At 42.3% G+C, this 17368-nt stretch overlaps 1 protein-coding gene across 1 annotated transcript in view; it reads left to right on the top strand.

Annotated features, from left to right (window-relative positions):
- The first annotated feature begins 8914 nt into the window (after positions 1–8914).
- The window catches only part of LOC120017497 (prominin-1-A-like), a 33779-nt gene continuing 25325 nt past the window's right edge, over positions 8915–17368 (top strand). The window contains exon 1 of the mRNA XM_038960281.1: positions 8915–9211. The gene's annotated coding sequence lies outside the window, so the exon portion shown is untranslated. The remainder of the gene's footprint in view (positions 9212–17368) is intronic.

The raw sequence follows: 17368 nt of genomic DNA, 5'->3' as shown, positions 1-17368 counted from the left end.
TTTCTTTATTAAGACCTATATCAAATTTCAGCCAGACCGACCAGCCAGCCCAAACCGCCTGCACACCAGACCCCCACCAGTCTAGTCAATAACTCAACTTTCTCCCAACACAATTTCCTTCCCAGTTCACAAGGCTTTGAAACAAAAAAACAAAACCCACACCTCAAATATACATTAACACACAGAAAATCTGAAAATCCTCCATATTAGTAATAGTACTGTAGCGCTCTTTTTTACTTTCACACAATATAGCTGTCTTGCCCTGTCCCTAAGGATCCACCACCCTGCAGCGACCCAATACACCCCACTCGGCTTCAGGATCTTAGTGAAACGTTCATTATTGGTTCCGGGTGTGTTAAGCCAAGGCCAGAATGACAACCCATAGGACGGCAGACCCCCAGAGCCAGGACTGAGCAGCCCAGCAGCTAGGGATTGCCTGAATGGGTATTTCCCCTAATGTGGGCATGTTTTCAATACAGACTCCTTTAGTCACACTGTATTCCAAGTAAGGCATCCAGGCCTTATGAAAGTTGCACAGTATACCCTTAATCTTGTAATAAATCAAATCTAGTGATACATAACTTGACATTGTAGGAGGATAACCAACCTTCCAATTAACGTTAATACATTTATAAGCCGCTGTAAATGCTTGGTTACACAGTTTCTTCAGATAACTGTCTCCAGTATCCCCATTTCCAAGCAAACAAAGAATGGCGAATTTGTAGACATGCTGAGATAAAAGAACATGCTCTTTGCCAGAATTCAGCCAGCCTCCAGCAGAGGAATGACATTTCTGAGTGCATGTAATTCAGTTTCACTGGCGTGTAGTACGTTCTATGGATGGTCTTAGACTGCAGCAATTTATGTATGAGATTATATGAACATGACTGAGCATTCTAACATATCTGTATCAATTCATCATCATCATCAATAGCTTCTATCAGGTCTTCCTCACATTTTTGCTTTACATGTTTTGTGTCATTGGGAAAAGCCTCTCAACCCTGGATACAGTTTGGAAATCAACTTTGGAGGTTTGTCAGACTGCCTTAAAATAGCATCTGGTTTGTGCAGTGTTTTCTGCATAGAGAGAATAAAGTGTTATCTGCAAAAATTCACCTCCCCTCTGTCACAGACTGGTCTTCCCTGGCTGCCCGACCCTGCTGAGACCCCTGTCACAATCTGATCCTCCTAAAATGAGGCATGACAAAGAATTACCTTGGTGTGCATTTATTCGTTATATTATCTAAGAATAGAATCAATGGTTCATTCATTGAAATGACCATTATTCCCAGATCCCAGACTGTAACTTTAAGCTTAAACTGCTGTACTATAGCTACTGTAGGTCTACCCATCAACTCAAGATGGAATTTTGTACCATTCACTGATATTTAATATACAGTGGGGCAAAAAAGTATTTAGTCAGCCACCAATTGTGCAAGTTCTCCCACTTAAAAAGATGAGAGAGGCCTGTAATTTTCATCATAGGTACACTTCAACTATGACAGACAAAATGAGGGAAAAAAATCCAGAAAATCACATTGTAGTATTTTTTTATTTTTTTAAATTTTATCCCATTTTCGTGGTATCCAATCGCTAGTAATTACTATCTTGTCTCATCGCTACAACTCCCGTACGGGCTCGGGAGAGACGAAGGTCGAAAGCCATGCGTCCTCCGAAGCACAACCCAACCAAGCCGCACTGCTTCTTAACACAGCGCGCCTCCAACCCGGAAGCCAGCCGCACCAATGTGTCGGAGGAAACACCGTGTACCTGGCCCCCTTGGTTAGCGCGCACTGCGCCCGGCCCGCCACAGGAGTCGCTGGAGCGCGATGAGACAAGGATATCCCTACCGGCCAAACCCTCCCTAACCCGGACGACGCTATGCCAATTGTGCGTCGCCCCACGGACCTCCCGGTCGCGGCCGGCTGCGACAGAGCCTGGGCGCGAACCCAGAGACTCTGGTGGCGCAGTTAGCACTGCGATGCAGTGCCCTAGACCACTGCGCCACCCGGGAGGCACATTGTAGGATTTTTAATGAATTTATTTGCAAATTATGGTGGGAAATAAGTATTTGGTCAATAACAAAAGTTTCTCAATATTTTGTTATATACCCTTTGTTGGCAATGACAGAGGTCAAACGTTTTCTGTAAGTCTTCACAAGGTTTTCACACACTGTTGCTGGTATTTTGGCCCATTCCTCCATGCAGATCTCCTCTAGAGCAGTGATGTTTTGGGGCTGTTGCTGGGCAACACGGACTTTCAACTCCTTCCAAAGATTTTCTATGGGGTTGAGATCTGGAGACTGGCTAGGCCACTCCAGGACCTTGAAATGCTTCTTACGAAGCCACTCCTTCGTTGCCCGGGCGGTGTGTTTGGGATCATTGTCATGCTGAAAGACCCAGCCACGTTTCATCTTCAATGCCCTTGCTGATGGAAGGAGGTTTTCACTCAAAATCTCACGATACATGGCCCCATTCATTCTGTCCTTTACACGGATCAGTCATCCTGGTCCCTTTGCAGAAAAACAGTCCCAAAGCATTATGTTTCCACCCCCATGCTTCACAGTAAGTATGGTGTTCTTTGGATGCAACTCAGCATTCTTTGTCCTCCTAACACGACGAGTTGAGTTTTTACCAAAAAGTTCTATTTTGGTTTCATCTGACCATATGACATTCTCCCAATCTTCTTCTGGATCATCCAAATGCTCTCTAGCAGACTTCAGATGGGCCTGGACATGTACTGGCTTAAGCAGGCGGACACATCTGGCACTGCAGGATTTGAGTCCCTGGCGGCGTAGTGTGTTACTGATGGTAGGCTTTGTTACTTTGGTCCCAGCTCTCTGCAGGTCATTCACTAGGTCCCCCCGTGTGGTTCTGGGATTTTTGCTCACCGTTCTTGTGATCATTTTGACCCCACGGGGTGAGATCTTGCGTGGAGCCCCAGATCGAGGGAGATTATCAGTGGTCTTGTATGTCTTCCATTTCCTAATAATTGCTCCCACAGTTGATTTCTTCAAACCAAGCTGCTTACCTATTGCAGATTCAGTCTTCCCAGCCTGGTGCAGGTCTACAATTTTGTTTCTGGTGTCCTTTGACAGCTCTTTGGTCTTGGCCATAGTGGAGTTTGGAGTGTGACTGTTTGAGGTTGTGGACAGGTGTCTTTTATACTGATAACAATTTCAAACAGGTGCCATTACTCCAGGTAACGAGTGGAGGACAGAGGAGCCTCTTAAAGAAGAAGTTACAGGTCTGTGAGAGCCAGAAATCTTGCTTGTTTGTAGGTGACCAAATACTTATTTTCCACCATAATTTGCAAATAAATTCATTAAAAATCCTACAATGTGATTTTCTGGATTTTTTTTTCTCATTTTGTCTGTCATAGTTGAAGTGTACCTATGATGAAAATTACAGGCCTCTCTCATCTTTTTAAGTGGGAGAACTTGCACAATTGGTGGCTGACTAAATACTTTTTTGCCCCACTGTACTGCAAAATTCACCTGAGCTCTGTAGACTGGTCTTCCCTGGCTGTCTGATCCTGTTAAGACATGCTGAGCATAGTGTTGTGTACTGACTGCACTAGATGGCTGTATTCCCACGGGATGCCAGGTCCCGACAGATCATTGCGCGCAAATGGCAATTTTCATGCTGCCGGTCATACAGACGACTTCGGGATTAAATATTTTTGTTGTCCCACAGATTATTTGGAAACGGTCCTCTTTTTGCTTTGTATGAGTTAGCCTACCGAATTGTATTAGAAGCACACATTTTTCAAATTGTTCACACACACAGAATTCGCTGCTTCAACTTCAGTAGCCTGCCTCTCCTAGTTGGGCGTGAGAGTTCAAGGTGGCTTAGTATGTGTGGTCTCATTGAAACAGAGTAGGCTGCAAGGGCGGAGAAGCACGTGGCAGTTAACTTGAATATGAAATGAACTTAAATATGATTAGACCCTAGTTTTACTGCAGTGTCTGTAAATGCGTATCGATCATGGAACGAAGGGGAGGGCGCTCAACCAACGTCAGTCAAAGTACAATCAAAAAATGTGATAATTGAAAAGGAAAAGGGCGCACGTAGGTTAGGCTACTATGGTGCGTGAGCGTTGTGCCTTTTTCATTTTCAATAAGCAAATCGTCCTCCTAAAAAGTAGGCTATATCCTATAGGCCTATGCAAAATGTAGCAAGTGTCGTCATCATTCTCGCTGCTTCCCGTTCAGTAACCATACCTGCGAGATCAGGTGCGCGTGTAGTCTCAATTAGAATATACAGTCGTAGCCAAAAGTTTTGAGAATGACACAAATATTAATTTTCACAGTCTGCTGCCTCATTTTGAATGATGGCAATTTGCATATACTCCAGAATGTTATGAAGAGTGATCAGATGAATTGCAATTAATTGCAAAGTCCCTCATTGCCATGCTATGCTCAACTCTCCCATTCTGGTCCAGCCAGCTTTCCAAAAGCTTTGCCTTCACGCAGCCTAAATCCAACCAGCTGAACACTCCAAACAGCCTACCTGACTACTCGAAGTCATCCGCATGATCCTAAAGCACCCTGTTGCCACTTTTTGTATCACATTGCAATTATAAAACTGGAGAGGGGATGCAGTTTCAGAATGTGGGGGGGACATGACCCCCCCCCCCTGTCCCCAGTGAAAGTTGCGCCCCTGTGTTCTCATTCCCACGAATGAGTGATGAGGATGGGTGTGTGAGTTTTGGCAGACGCTCCTGTGCCAAGCGTATGCATCAGATTATGGTGAAATTGACCTCATAGCATAAATGTGCTACGGGTATATAAATGTGTAAAGTGATCAAATTAAGTTAGTTGTGAAAGACATTTTCTAGACAACGGTTGCATGTTATTCTTCTCTGACAAAACAAAAGCTGATTCAAAGGGGGTGTGGCAGATATCAAAACTATACTCAGTGAAAGGTGGCGATCGAGGAGGGAAGGACACTTCCGTTCGCCTACTAACAAATTGACACTCCTCGACTACTTATCGGTTTCCGGGTCTAGGAGGACAGAGGACGGTCTTTTGGCCCAAACTAGAGAACCCCAGGACCTGTGTGTTTTGAGGCCGAAGGGTCATCGGTCACAATCAGCAGTGGCTGGTGGGAGATGGTGGCAAGTTTGGTTAAGGGATCAGGGTATCAGCGTGTCCTGTCATCTACTCCTCTCACCCATACAGAAGCACCCTACACCTAGGGTCACATATCCTCAGGTAAGGATGCTCTCTAAATGACACTAAACAACACTATCATAATGTTCAAACAAAACTTTCATGTTCTATTTTAAAACACTTTTATTGTTTTAGTTAAAGGTTCAATTTAAAAAAGATTGCACTGGTCCATGTTGCAAAGTGCCTCTCAGAGCCACTGAGCTACTGGTTATATGGCCATCATTGTCAAAATGACAGATAGTTTACAGGTTTATTGTATATCAATGTGAGGAAATTACAGGAGATTCTCTCAGACTTTATATTCATATCCTTTATTGGCCAGTGGCCATAAACATGTCTTATTTGGTCAAGTCAGATCTGCTGATGTGTTCCATTAAAGACCCGGTGCAATCAAAATTCAGTTTGTCCTGTGTTGTATATCATATTGTACAGCTGATGAAACTAACACTATTAGAGGGGGAAAAATGTCCCTCCTACTGAGGGGGAAAATGTTTTGTAGTGTCCTCGTCACGACTGTCTTGGTGTGTTTGAACCATGATAGTTTGTTGGTGATGTGGACACCAATGATCTTAAAACTCTCGACCCGCTCCACTACAGCCCCGTCGATGTGAATGGGGGCGTGTTCGGCCGTCTTTTTCCTGTTGTCCACAATCATCTCCTTTGTCTTGCTCACATTGAGGGAGAGGTTGTTATCCTGGCACCACACTGCCACGTCTCTGACCTCCTCCCTATAGGCTGTCTCATCATTGTTGGTGATCGGGCCTCCCACTGTTGTGTCATCTGCAAACTTAACGATGGTGTTGGAGTCGTGCTTGGCCAGGAAGTCGTGGGTGAACAGGGAGTACAGGAGTTGACTAAGCACGCACCCCTGAGGGGACCCAGTGTTGAGGATCAGTGTGGCAGATGTGTTGTTGTCTACCCTCACCACCTGGGCTTCGGCCCGTCATGAAGTTGAGGATCCAGTTGCAGAGGGAGGTGTTTAGTCCCAGGGTCCTTAGCTTAGTGATGAGCTTTGTGGGCACTATGATGTTGAACGCTGAGCTGTAGTCAATGAACAGCATTCTCATAAAGGTGTTCCTTTTGTCCAGGTGGGAAAGGGCAGTGTGGAGTGCGATTGAGATCGCATCATCTGTGGATCTGTTAGGGCGGTATGCAAATTGGAGTAGGTCTAGGGTTTCTGGGATAATGGTGTTGATGTGAGTCATGACCAGCCTTTCAAAGCACTTCATGGTTTCCGACGCGAGTGCTGCGGGGCGGTAGTCATTTAGGCAGGTTACCTTCGCTTTCTTGGGCACAGGGACTATGGTGGTCTGCTTGAAACATGTAGGTAATACAGTCAGGGACAGGTTGAAAAGATCAGTGAAGATACTTGCCAGTTGGTTTGCGTATGCTCCGAGTACACATCCTGGTAATCCGTCTAGACCCGCGGCCTTGTGAATGTTGACCTGTTCACATCGGCTATGGAGAGCGTGATCACACCGTCATCCTGAACAGCTGGTGCTCTCATGCATGCTTCAGTGTTACTTGCCTCGAAGCGAGCATAAAAGGCAGGAAGCTCATCTGGTAGGCTCGCGTCACTGGGCAACTTTCGGCTGGCTTTCCCTTTTGTGTGATATTGATATAAAAATGTTTGCATTGGGCCTTTAACATTTATTTTTAAATATAACCTTTATTTAACTAGGCAAGTAAATTAAGAACAAAATCTTATGTACAATGACGTCATACAGTGGGTTAACAGTGGGTTACAGTGGGTTAACTGCCTTGTTCAGAACGACACATTTTTACCTTGCCAGCTTGGGGATTCGATACATCAACCTTTTGGTTACTGGCCCAACGATCTAACCATTACGCTACTTGCCGCCTAACATTCATGTTTATGATAAGAGGGAATCTTTTGTGTAATATTCCCCCTTAGGCTATCCCACACAGTGCTATTTTCAGCACAGTGCAGTGTACATTGTAGTCTCTGGTGACAGACTGTTCAAACAAACAATGAGTAACCAAATCGTGTAGCTGGCCAGCAGGCATGTGGGGTTTGGTTCTGGGTTCTCAATATTATACATTCCTACTCCATCTCCTCACATACCGATAGTCTTGTCATTAAAGGTTATCACCGAAATGACTGAGCATATTGTTTGTTAATATTTACAAGACAAATGAATGACATTCAAAGGTAACTCGCATCATTTTGAATGTACTATTTGAATCTAACTTCCTGAAACCCTGCCCTCATTTCCTCTGCATTTACTTGCTTATGTTCCGCTAGTCACTAACCTGCATATTTGGGCTGTGTTGTTACACGTATAAGCACCATATCACTGGTGATATGGATTGGTGGTGGTATTTCATCAGAGAACTTGTATCTATTCCAAACTCTTTGTCTTATTTTTTAGCCTGTTGAACGAATGAATGAATGAGTGAATGGGTAACACTTTATAAGTATCATGAAAAAAAAACATTTTTTTCTGCTTGGGTAAGATGGGAAGGTGCATCCACCTTCTGCTCCAAGAGAAGGATCTGAAGTTAGGACAGCTGCTTTCTTAGAGTTTTTTATTATTTTTTTATTTAAGAAGGGAGTTTCCCTTTACTGCATGCTGTTGACAGAATTTTGGACATGTTTTAGATAACTACTTATTTAAAGTAGGCCTTTAAGCATTACGCTTAAGTCATAAGCATTTATAACATTTACAATAGTTGATGAAGCATTTATAATGGCATATTTATGTGTTACAAATTAAGGTATACATATTGTGTGGCTTTGTGTGACCCATCCCTTTATTAGACACGGCTTCAGTAAATCAAGTTACAATGATAAACACACTTCGAGTGATACATGAGACAGTGTGACTTAGGGATACATACATGGATGTACTTGAGACATACAGTATATTACCATAAACTATAAACAGTGTCGTCATCCCGTTACGGCCAGGAGAGTCATTAGGTTCCACTGTAAACTATGTTGTAATTACAATATACTTCCGGTGAATGACAGTGATGTCTCTGAGTAACGTTCACATTTTGAAACAGACTGTAATTTGTGGACTGTAGTTGACATTTCCTAGCAATGTTCTATTGACCACTTGGGCTTGATCCAAGACGAGGAAAATCACTTATGTATAGTAGCCTTTCACTGCTTAGCAGTGGTGGAAAAAGTACCCAATTGTCATAATTGAGTACAAGTAAAGATACCTTTAATAGAAAATGACTCAAGTAAAAGTGAGTCACCCAGTTAAATTCCACTCGAGTAAAAGTCTAAAAGTACTTGGTTTTAAATATACTTAAGTATCAAACGTAAATGTTATTGCAAAAATATACAGTACCAGTCAAAAGTTGAGACACCTACTTTTTAATTTTTTTTAAACAATTTTCTACATTGTAAAATATTAGTGAAGACTGTAATGAGTAATGTAATGAGTAGTTTTGGGGGTCCGGGAAAATGTATGGAATAAAAAATACATAATTTTCTTTAGAAATGTAGTGAGGTAAAAGTAGTCAAAAATATTAATAGTAAAGTAATGTACAGATACCCCAAAAAACGACTTAATTAAGTAGTACTTACAAGTCTTTTTACTTAAGTACTTTACACCACTGCTGCTAAGCGACCACCCCCTCCTCAAAGTATTTGTTTTGAGCCTACCCTCCCCCCACCTTCCCATGTCTCTCTCTCTCGCTCTTGTCCAGTTAAAACCCTTCCTTTCTCCCTCCTCCAATCCCTTCTTCCCTCCCTCTATTCTCAGTGCCAGTATTTCACAGACAGGCAGGGAGAGAGGCAGTCAACTTGACCTTCACCGCAGCAGTTGTAGACCCTATCAGATTTATCAAGGAAGGGACTAATACATACTCCCTCACACCAGACACGCACATACAAACACACTAGTGGGGAGACCAGGGCAGAGACCAGACACACACACTCACTCACCTGCAGTCCAGGAAGCGGACACACACACTCAAACTCACCCACCCACCTGGACTATATTCTTTACGCTCCAGCTCTACTGGTTCACCCCTTTCCTGACTCGACTGAAGGAACAACAGGTAAAGTCCTGTTTTCGTTCCCTTCCTCTCTCCGATATCACTCTCCTCTCTAGTCTCCAACACAGTCTACTTTCTTTACGCTTCTTTCCTGTCCTCTCTCCAGTTATCTGTCTCCCCTTCTCCTCCACACACTCCCCTTCTCCTCATACAGGGAAAGTAGGCTAACAGCTCTGCAGTTAGCTCCCAGAGATACTGAGGTAAACACCCAGAGGCAATATCAGTAGTTAAAAGTGTTGAGGTAGATGTACAAGTCTGCTGTTGTAATGAATAAAGCCACGTTTCGATGGAAGAGCTATGGAGTAGTTATATACAGCTGAAGCAGCAGTAGTTGTAGAGGGTTGGACTCCAGGACTGGTTGACTGTGTGTGTTCTGTGTTCCAATAGGACTGTGTGTGTAGTGTACAAAGGAGCCATACATCCTGCTCTCTCTCTCTGCTCTACTCTCAACAGAACTCTGTTTGCACTGTGGGAAGTGAGTGAGAGCTTTTCAGTCTGTACTTTCTCTCTTGCTTTCTTTTATTCTTTATTTCTTACTCTCTCTCCCTATCTATGTTCTCTCTCTATCTATTTTCTCTCTCTTTCTGTTGTCCTAGTATTGTGTAATCATGTGACAATGCCAGAGAAGCCGGGTGTTAGGAAGATGTATTGGCACGGGTGTTGTTATGCCCGACTCTCTTCCTCCAAACACCGGCTCCGAGGGCATTGTCCATTTTATACAACGGGTTACCGACATATTCAAATAATGATTGACATATTTATATTAAAAACATTTTGAATTTATTCATACTATTTCATCCTTCCACAAGATATAGTCCCGATACAAATCAAGGGTTGCTACCCAAGCCGGCTGGTCGTTCGTTCTATCGGTTTGGTTGTCAGAGAGACGACCTGGTCGTTCAGTCTTTTTGTTCTGTATCTATGGAACAAAAACACCCAGTCCATACTGGCTGGCAACGTTCTTATCCCTTGCTTGGTAGCTAGCAAACTATGGATAACTTACAGCCATGTCAAACAGCTAGAATAACAACAGTAGTTGCATTTGTTTAAGCTGTTTTCTAGTGACATTTATTTGAATACTTCCATAACAATGAGCTAATGAGGCCTGGCATAGAAAATGTGCTCTCTCGTCAGGACACTGTTTTTCAGAGGAGCTAGCTAACAACACAGCTAACACAATCACTTCAAACTGAAGCTGGAAAGACTGCCAACTAGCTGCACTTCGTTTCGTTTGAGCTTTTTTCCTATTGACATTTCTTTCTATATATCCATAAAAATGATGCCAGCTGATTCATGTTTTCGACTGGCTGAGAAACGCGGCCTGCCTGTCTCTCACGTTCATTACTATGGGACAGCTGGAGATCGAATTGGAATATTGAAACAATGTTGCAAATGTCTGACAGACAGACAGCAATAAACTCCACTGTTGACAACTAAATATTAGTCTGAAAGAAATGTGAGATAATGTCTAGATGCTTTTAATAGTGGAGATTAAGTTTATACATTTCGTGACTGGGCTGATGAGACAGTGGACTCCGCAGTCAGATGGAACAGAGTAAATAGGCAGTTTAACGTTGTAGATTTAGCCGGTGGCAACTTGTGGCAGAGACACCGGTTCAAATGCGGTTTTAACCAATCAGCATTCAGGATCAGACCCACCCGTTGTATAAAGAAATATAATGTACCGAAACTTGTTGGACAAACATTGACATTGCAATACTGTGTTTGAGCTCATGCAAAACCAGTAAAAGCTTTTCTCTTTACTTTACAAACAGAATACCGGTATGTTCAGTCACACAATCGTAGTAAGCAGGACCAAGATCAAGTTTTTTAAATGTCACATGCACGAATACACTGAAACGCCTTTCTTGCAAACTCAAAACCCAACAATGCAATAATCAATAACAACGTAATACTATAAAAAAAACGAGAAATAAGAAGAAATATGTAAGTAAATAAGCATACTATATACAGGGTCAGTTCCAATACCGTATTTACAATGCAGGGATACTGTAATGATGGAGGTAGATATGAATAGGGGTGACTAGGCAACACGATATAAGATAAACCGAGTAGCAGCAGCTTGTATGTGAGTGGCTGTGCGTGTGTGTGTGTAGAGTCAGTATAAATGTATGTGCATATTGTGTGAGTGAGAAGATGATGGAGTGAGTGTGTGTAGAGTCCTGTGAGTGTGCATAGACACAGAGCAAAAAGAATAATAAAAGGTCAATGAAGATACAAGGTGAACTCCGATAATCCGTGTAGCTATTTTGTTAGCTATTTATCAGTCTTATTGCTTGGGGATAGAAGCCGTTCAAGAACCTGTTAGTTGATGCAATGGTACCGCTTGCAGTGCGGAAGTAGAAAGAATAGTCTATGGCTTGGGTGGTTGGAGTCTAACAATTTTCCGGGCCTTCCTTTAACACCGCCTGATAGAGGTCCTGGATTGCTGGGAGCTCGGCCCCAGTGATGTACTGGGCTGTCCGCACCACCCTCTGTAGTGCCATGCAATCGAGGGCGGTGCTATTGCCATACAAGGCAGTGATGCTCTCAATGGTACAGCTGTAGAACTTTTTGAGGATTTGAGGGCCCATGCAAAACTCTTTCAACCTCCTGAGGGGGAAGAGGCTCTGTCGGGCCTTCTTCACAACTTTGCGTGTGTTTGGACCATTTAAAGTCTTTAGTGATTTGGACACCGAGGAACTTCTCAACCTGCTCCACTGCAGCCCCATCAATGTGGATGGGGGCGTGCTTGCCCCATCCACATGCACAAATACAGTGAAATGCCTTTCTTACAAAATAAAAATCCAATAATCAATAACAATGTACAGTTGAAGTCGGAAGTTCACATACACCTTAGCCAAATACATTTAAACTCAGTTTTTCACAATTGCTGACATTTGATCCTAGTAAAAATTCCCTGTCTTAGGTCAGTTAGGATCACCACTTTATTTTAAGAATGTGAAATGTCAGAATAATAGTAGAGAGAATGATTTATTTCAGATTTTATTTATTACATCACATTCCCAGTGGGTCAGAGGTTTACACACACTCAATTAGTATTTGGTAGCATTGCCTTTAAATTGTTTAACTTGGGTCAAAGTTGGGTGGATTTTGGCCCATTCCTCCTGACAGAGCTGGTGTAACTGAGTCAGGTTTGTAGGCCTCCTTGCTCTCACATGCTTTTTCAGTTCTGCCCACACATTTTCTATAGGATTGAGGTCAGGGCTTTGTGATGGCCACTCCAATACCTTGACTTTGTTGTCCTTAAGCCATTTTGCCACAACTTTGGAAGTATGCTTGGGGTCATTGTCCATTTGGATGACCCATTTGCGACCAAGCTTTTACTTCCTGACTGATGTCTTGAGATGTTACTTCAATATATCCACATAATTGTACTTCCTCATGATGCCATCTATTTTGTGTTGTGCACCAGTCCCTCCTGCAGCAAAGCACCCCCACAACAAGATGCTGCCACGTTTGGGATGGTGTTCTTCAGCTTGCAAGCCTCCCCCTTTCTCCTCCAAACATAACGATGGTCATTATGGCCAAACAGTTCTATTTTTGTTTCATCAGACCAGAGGACATTTCTCCAAAAAGTACAATATGTTTCCCCATGTGCAGTTGCAAACCGTAGTCTGGCTTTTCTATGGCAGTTTTGGAGCAGTGGCTTTTTCCTTCCTGAGCGGCCTTCCAGGTTATGACGATATAGGACTCGTTTTAACTGTGGATATAGATACGTTTGTACCTGTTTCCTCCAGCATCTTCACAAGGTCCTTTGCTGTTGTTCTGGGATTGATTTCCTTTTTTCGCACCAAAGTACGTTCATCTCTAGGAGACAGAACGCATCTCCTTCCTGAGCGGTATGACGGCTGCGTGGTCCCATGGTGTTTATACTTGCGTACTATTGTTTGTACAGAGGAACATGGTACCTTCAGGCATTTGGAAATTGCTCCCAAGGAGGAACCAGACTTGTTGAGGTCTACAATTTTTCTTCTGAGGTCTTGGTTGATTTATTTTGATTTTCCCATGATGTCAAGCAAAGAGGCACTGAGTTTGAAGGTAGGCCTTGAAATATATCCACAGGTACACCTCCAATTGACTCAAATGATGTCAATTAGCCTATCAGAAGCTTCTAAAGCCTTGACCTTTTCTGGAATTTTCCAAGCTGTTTAAAGGCAGTCAACTTAGTGTACGTAAACTTCTGACCCACTGGAATTGTGATACAGTGAATTATAAGTGAAATAATCTGTCTAAACAATTATTGGAAATATTACTTGTCATGCTCAAAGTAGATGTCCTAACCGACTTGCCAAAACTATAGTTTGTTAACAAGACATTTGTAGAGTGGTTCAAAAACGAGTTTTAATGACTCCAACTTGTCATGTCTGCTCCCGCTCTTCCCTCCCCCTGGCGCTTGAGGTCACCAGGTTGCCATCCATCACGCACACCTGCCTTCCTTCGTCACGCGCATCAGCGAAATTGGACTCACCTGGACTCACTTATCATCTGTATCTTTCCTCCCCTATATTTGTCAGTTCCCCAGCTCTGTTCCCAGCTGCTTCATTGTATTGTTTTTATCTTTTTTTATAAGTTTGCTGATGCTTTCCTGTCTCGTTCCAGGTCCGTTTTTTATTAAATGTCTTACTTCCCGTTCCTGCTTCGTCTCTCCAGCGTCATCTCATGTAACACAACCTAAAACAGAACCCAAACCGGCTGCGCGCTATCGTGCATACATTTATTTTGCCCCCCCACACCAAACGGGATCATCACACGCAGGTTAAAATATCAAAACAAACTCTGAACCAATGACATTCATTTGGGGACAGGTCGAAAAGCATTAAACATGTATGGCAATTTACTTTGAACTTGCTAGCTAACGTTAATTAGCTAGCCGATTCGTTTCTAGTCATTGCTCCTCCTTCCAGGCTTTTTCATCTTTGAACTTATATGGTGATTGGCATCTAATTTACACTTTTACCATGACAACCGGCAAAACATTTCGTCTTTCAATCGCCCACGTGGGTATAACCAATGAGGAGATGGCATGTGGGTACCTGCTTCTATAAACCAATGAGGAGATGGGAGAGGCAGGACTTTCAGCGCGATCTGCGTCAGAAATAGGAATTAGTTATATTTTAAGCCCTTGGCAAACGCAGATGCTCGTTGGCGCGCGCGAGCAGTGTGGGTGCAATAATTGAATAACATGGATTTATGAATTTATTTTGCGACGCTCGCGCACGCGACGTGTCCGGTCTCGCCAGCATGGTGTATGTAAACTTCGGACTTCAACTGTAGTTATAAAAACGTCCCCCTCCAATGTTAAGTTTGGAATTTTAGACGGCAGCTTTCCTCCCGTTTTGCTCGCCGAACTCAAGGAAATATCTTAAATGCTGATCAATAAATAGTTCCAAATTCTCTATTATCCAGAATGTTTGTTTCGTAGTTATCAACTAATCCTCCAGTTTTGTGATGAATTCATGGGACAAACTGTGCCTACCACGCTGCCATGTCATCACCCTACGGCCCTGTTTGTAACATCAGGTTAGCAATGTGGAACAACCAGATGCTCTTTTCCGAACTTCAGATGTGCAGCAATTTTAAGACAATTTGTCTTACCGTGGACTGATGAACATCAATAATTTTAGAGATACTTGGAGGGGACAATGGTTTTGAATGCTAAGCTATAGTCAAGGAACAGCATTCTCTCATAGGTATTCTAGGTGGGTGAGGGCAGTGTGGAGAGCAATTGAGATTGCATCATCTATGGATCTGTTGGGGCAGTCTTTGTTTTTCTACAAACATTACCGATTTTCTGACTCAGAATACAGTGTGTTGTGTGTGTGGTTTTGCATTATGGAATTTTTTTATGTTTTTGGTGATCTGTCTCAGGATCTTTCTCAGGGTTTTATGTGTTTCTTCTTAATTTATATAGGAATCGTGGAATTGCACGATTCAAGTAATGTATTATTATGTGTTGGTGGTTAATTGATCAAAACTCAAGTCTTTAAAGACGGTGATAATGATCAGTGGTAGCTCAGTTGGTAGAGCATGGCGCTCGCAACTCCAAAATTGTTGTTTCGATTCCCGGGAACACCCGTAAGTTAAAACTTCTTGTCAATAGGGGGGCGCTGTTTTCACTTTGGAAAAAATCGTGCCCAAATGAAACGGCCTCGTACTCTTTTCTAGATCATACAATATGCATATTATTATTACTATTGGATAGAAAACACTCAGAAGTTTCTAAAACTGTTTGAATTATGTCTGTGAGTAAAACAGAACTCATTTTGCAGCAAACTTCCATGCAGGAAGTGAAAAATCTGAAAACGAGGCTCTGTTTCAGGGCCTGCCTATTCAATTGCCTTATATTTATCGATATGCATGCACTTCATACACCTTCCACTAGATGTCAACAGGCAATGGAAGGTGGAATGGGGTGTCTAGCTTGATCTGAGACCGAACAAGAGCTTTTGGAGTGGCAGGTCAGGAATTTTCTTTGTCTACCAAGGCGCGCGAAGTACCTCGATATTGTCTTCTGATAAGCGTTCGGTTTACACGGCGAATATCTCCGTCTCTGATTTTATTTGATACATGTGATAATAACATCGTAAAGTAGGTTTTTTCAACCGAGTTTTATCAGTTTATTCAACGTTTATTGGGACTTTTGGAGTTTTCCGTTCTTTGCGTCGAGAGAAGATGGGAACGTTATCAAGCTTGGCTAGCATTGTGGCGTGAATTCGACAGAAGAAAAGGACATTCTAAAACCAAACAATGATTTATTCTGGACCAAGAACTCCTTGTACAACATTCTGATGGAAGCTCAGCAAAAGTAAGAACAATTTATGATGTTATTTCGTATTTCTGTGGAAAATGTTGATTCCTATTCTCCGCCGTTTTGGCGAGCGCTGTCTCGCAATAACGCAAGCTGTATGTTATGGTAAAGTTATTTTTAAAAATCTAACACGGCGGTTGCATTAAGAACCAGTGTATCTTTCATTTGCCATACAACAAGTATTTTTCATAAATGTTTTATGATGAGTATTTAGGTATTTCACGTTGCTCTCTGTAATTATTCTGGCTGCTTTGGTGATATTTTTGATGGTAGCTGCAATGTAAAACTATGATTTATACCTCAAATATGCACATTTTCGAACAAAACATAAATTTATTGTATAACATGTTATAAGACTGTCATCTGATGAAGTTGTTTCTTGGTTAGTGACTAATTCTATCTCTATTTTGTCGGTTTTGTGAAAGCTGCCTATGCTGGTAAAACATGGTGAAAATATGCGGTTGTGTGTTTGGCTATTGTGGTTAGCTAATAGAAATACATATTGTGTTTTCGCTGTAAAACATTTTAAAAATCGGAAATGATGGCTGGATTCACAAGATGTTTATCTTTCATTTGCTGTATTGGACTTGTGATTTCATGAAAATTATATTATATGATATACCTGTCCCGTCAGGCTAGGCTATGCTAGTCAGCTTTTTTGATGAGGATGCTCCCGGATCCGGGATGGGTAGCAATGTATGCACGCATTACTGTAAATAGCGTTGGATAAAAGCATCTGGGTCGTTCTTGAATTGTTGTGTCATTTGGTAATGGAATTTTGGAAAGAATTTACAAAATTGTTCTAGATAAAAAAATGATCTGGGTACATCTTCCCGTTCTAAATAAACTAATATGGCAGGGGAGCTCTTTCCACTCACAGCCTCTGTCATCCCATATAGGGGTTGAAAATGGCAGATTTTGTCATTGATAAGCTACTATACGTGGTTCTCCACCACGGCGCTCTATTGGGTTTGACTAATAGCCGTTAAAAACTTGAACACAAGAAGATGCCCTCATCCCTCCAGCTAATTGGGCTACTTTTGCACATTTGTTGTTGTCTGAGTCAGGGAAATGCTGTAAATCGAGAGAAGTCTGTGTTCTGAAAGATGAGACGTTGAGGATTTAAATAAATACCACTTTGTTGTCATACAAGCAAACCACACACACATGAGTCCAAATTTGCATTTCACATTTCATATTTGAAAACATGTCCTGCTATATTTGATCCACAGATACAAGGACGACATGCGTTATACCCTGGGTTGTCCTGAAAAGAATGAGCCTGTGTTTGTTGTATTGTGAAGAAAACTTGCCTCGGAACACGCACT

This window comes from Salvelinus namaycush, chromosome 22 (genome assembly GCF_016432855.1).
Source record: "Salvelinus namaycush isolate Seneca chromosome 22, SaNama_1.0, whole genome shotgun sequence".
NCBI classification, from domain to species: domain Eukaryota; kingdom Metazoa; phylum Chordata; class Actinopteri; order Salmoniformes; family Salmonidae; genus Salvelinus; species Salvelinus namaycush.
Note: the sequence above shows the minus strand (reverse complement) of the source record. Positions and strands in the feature narration are given on the sequence as shown.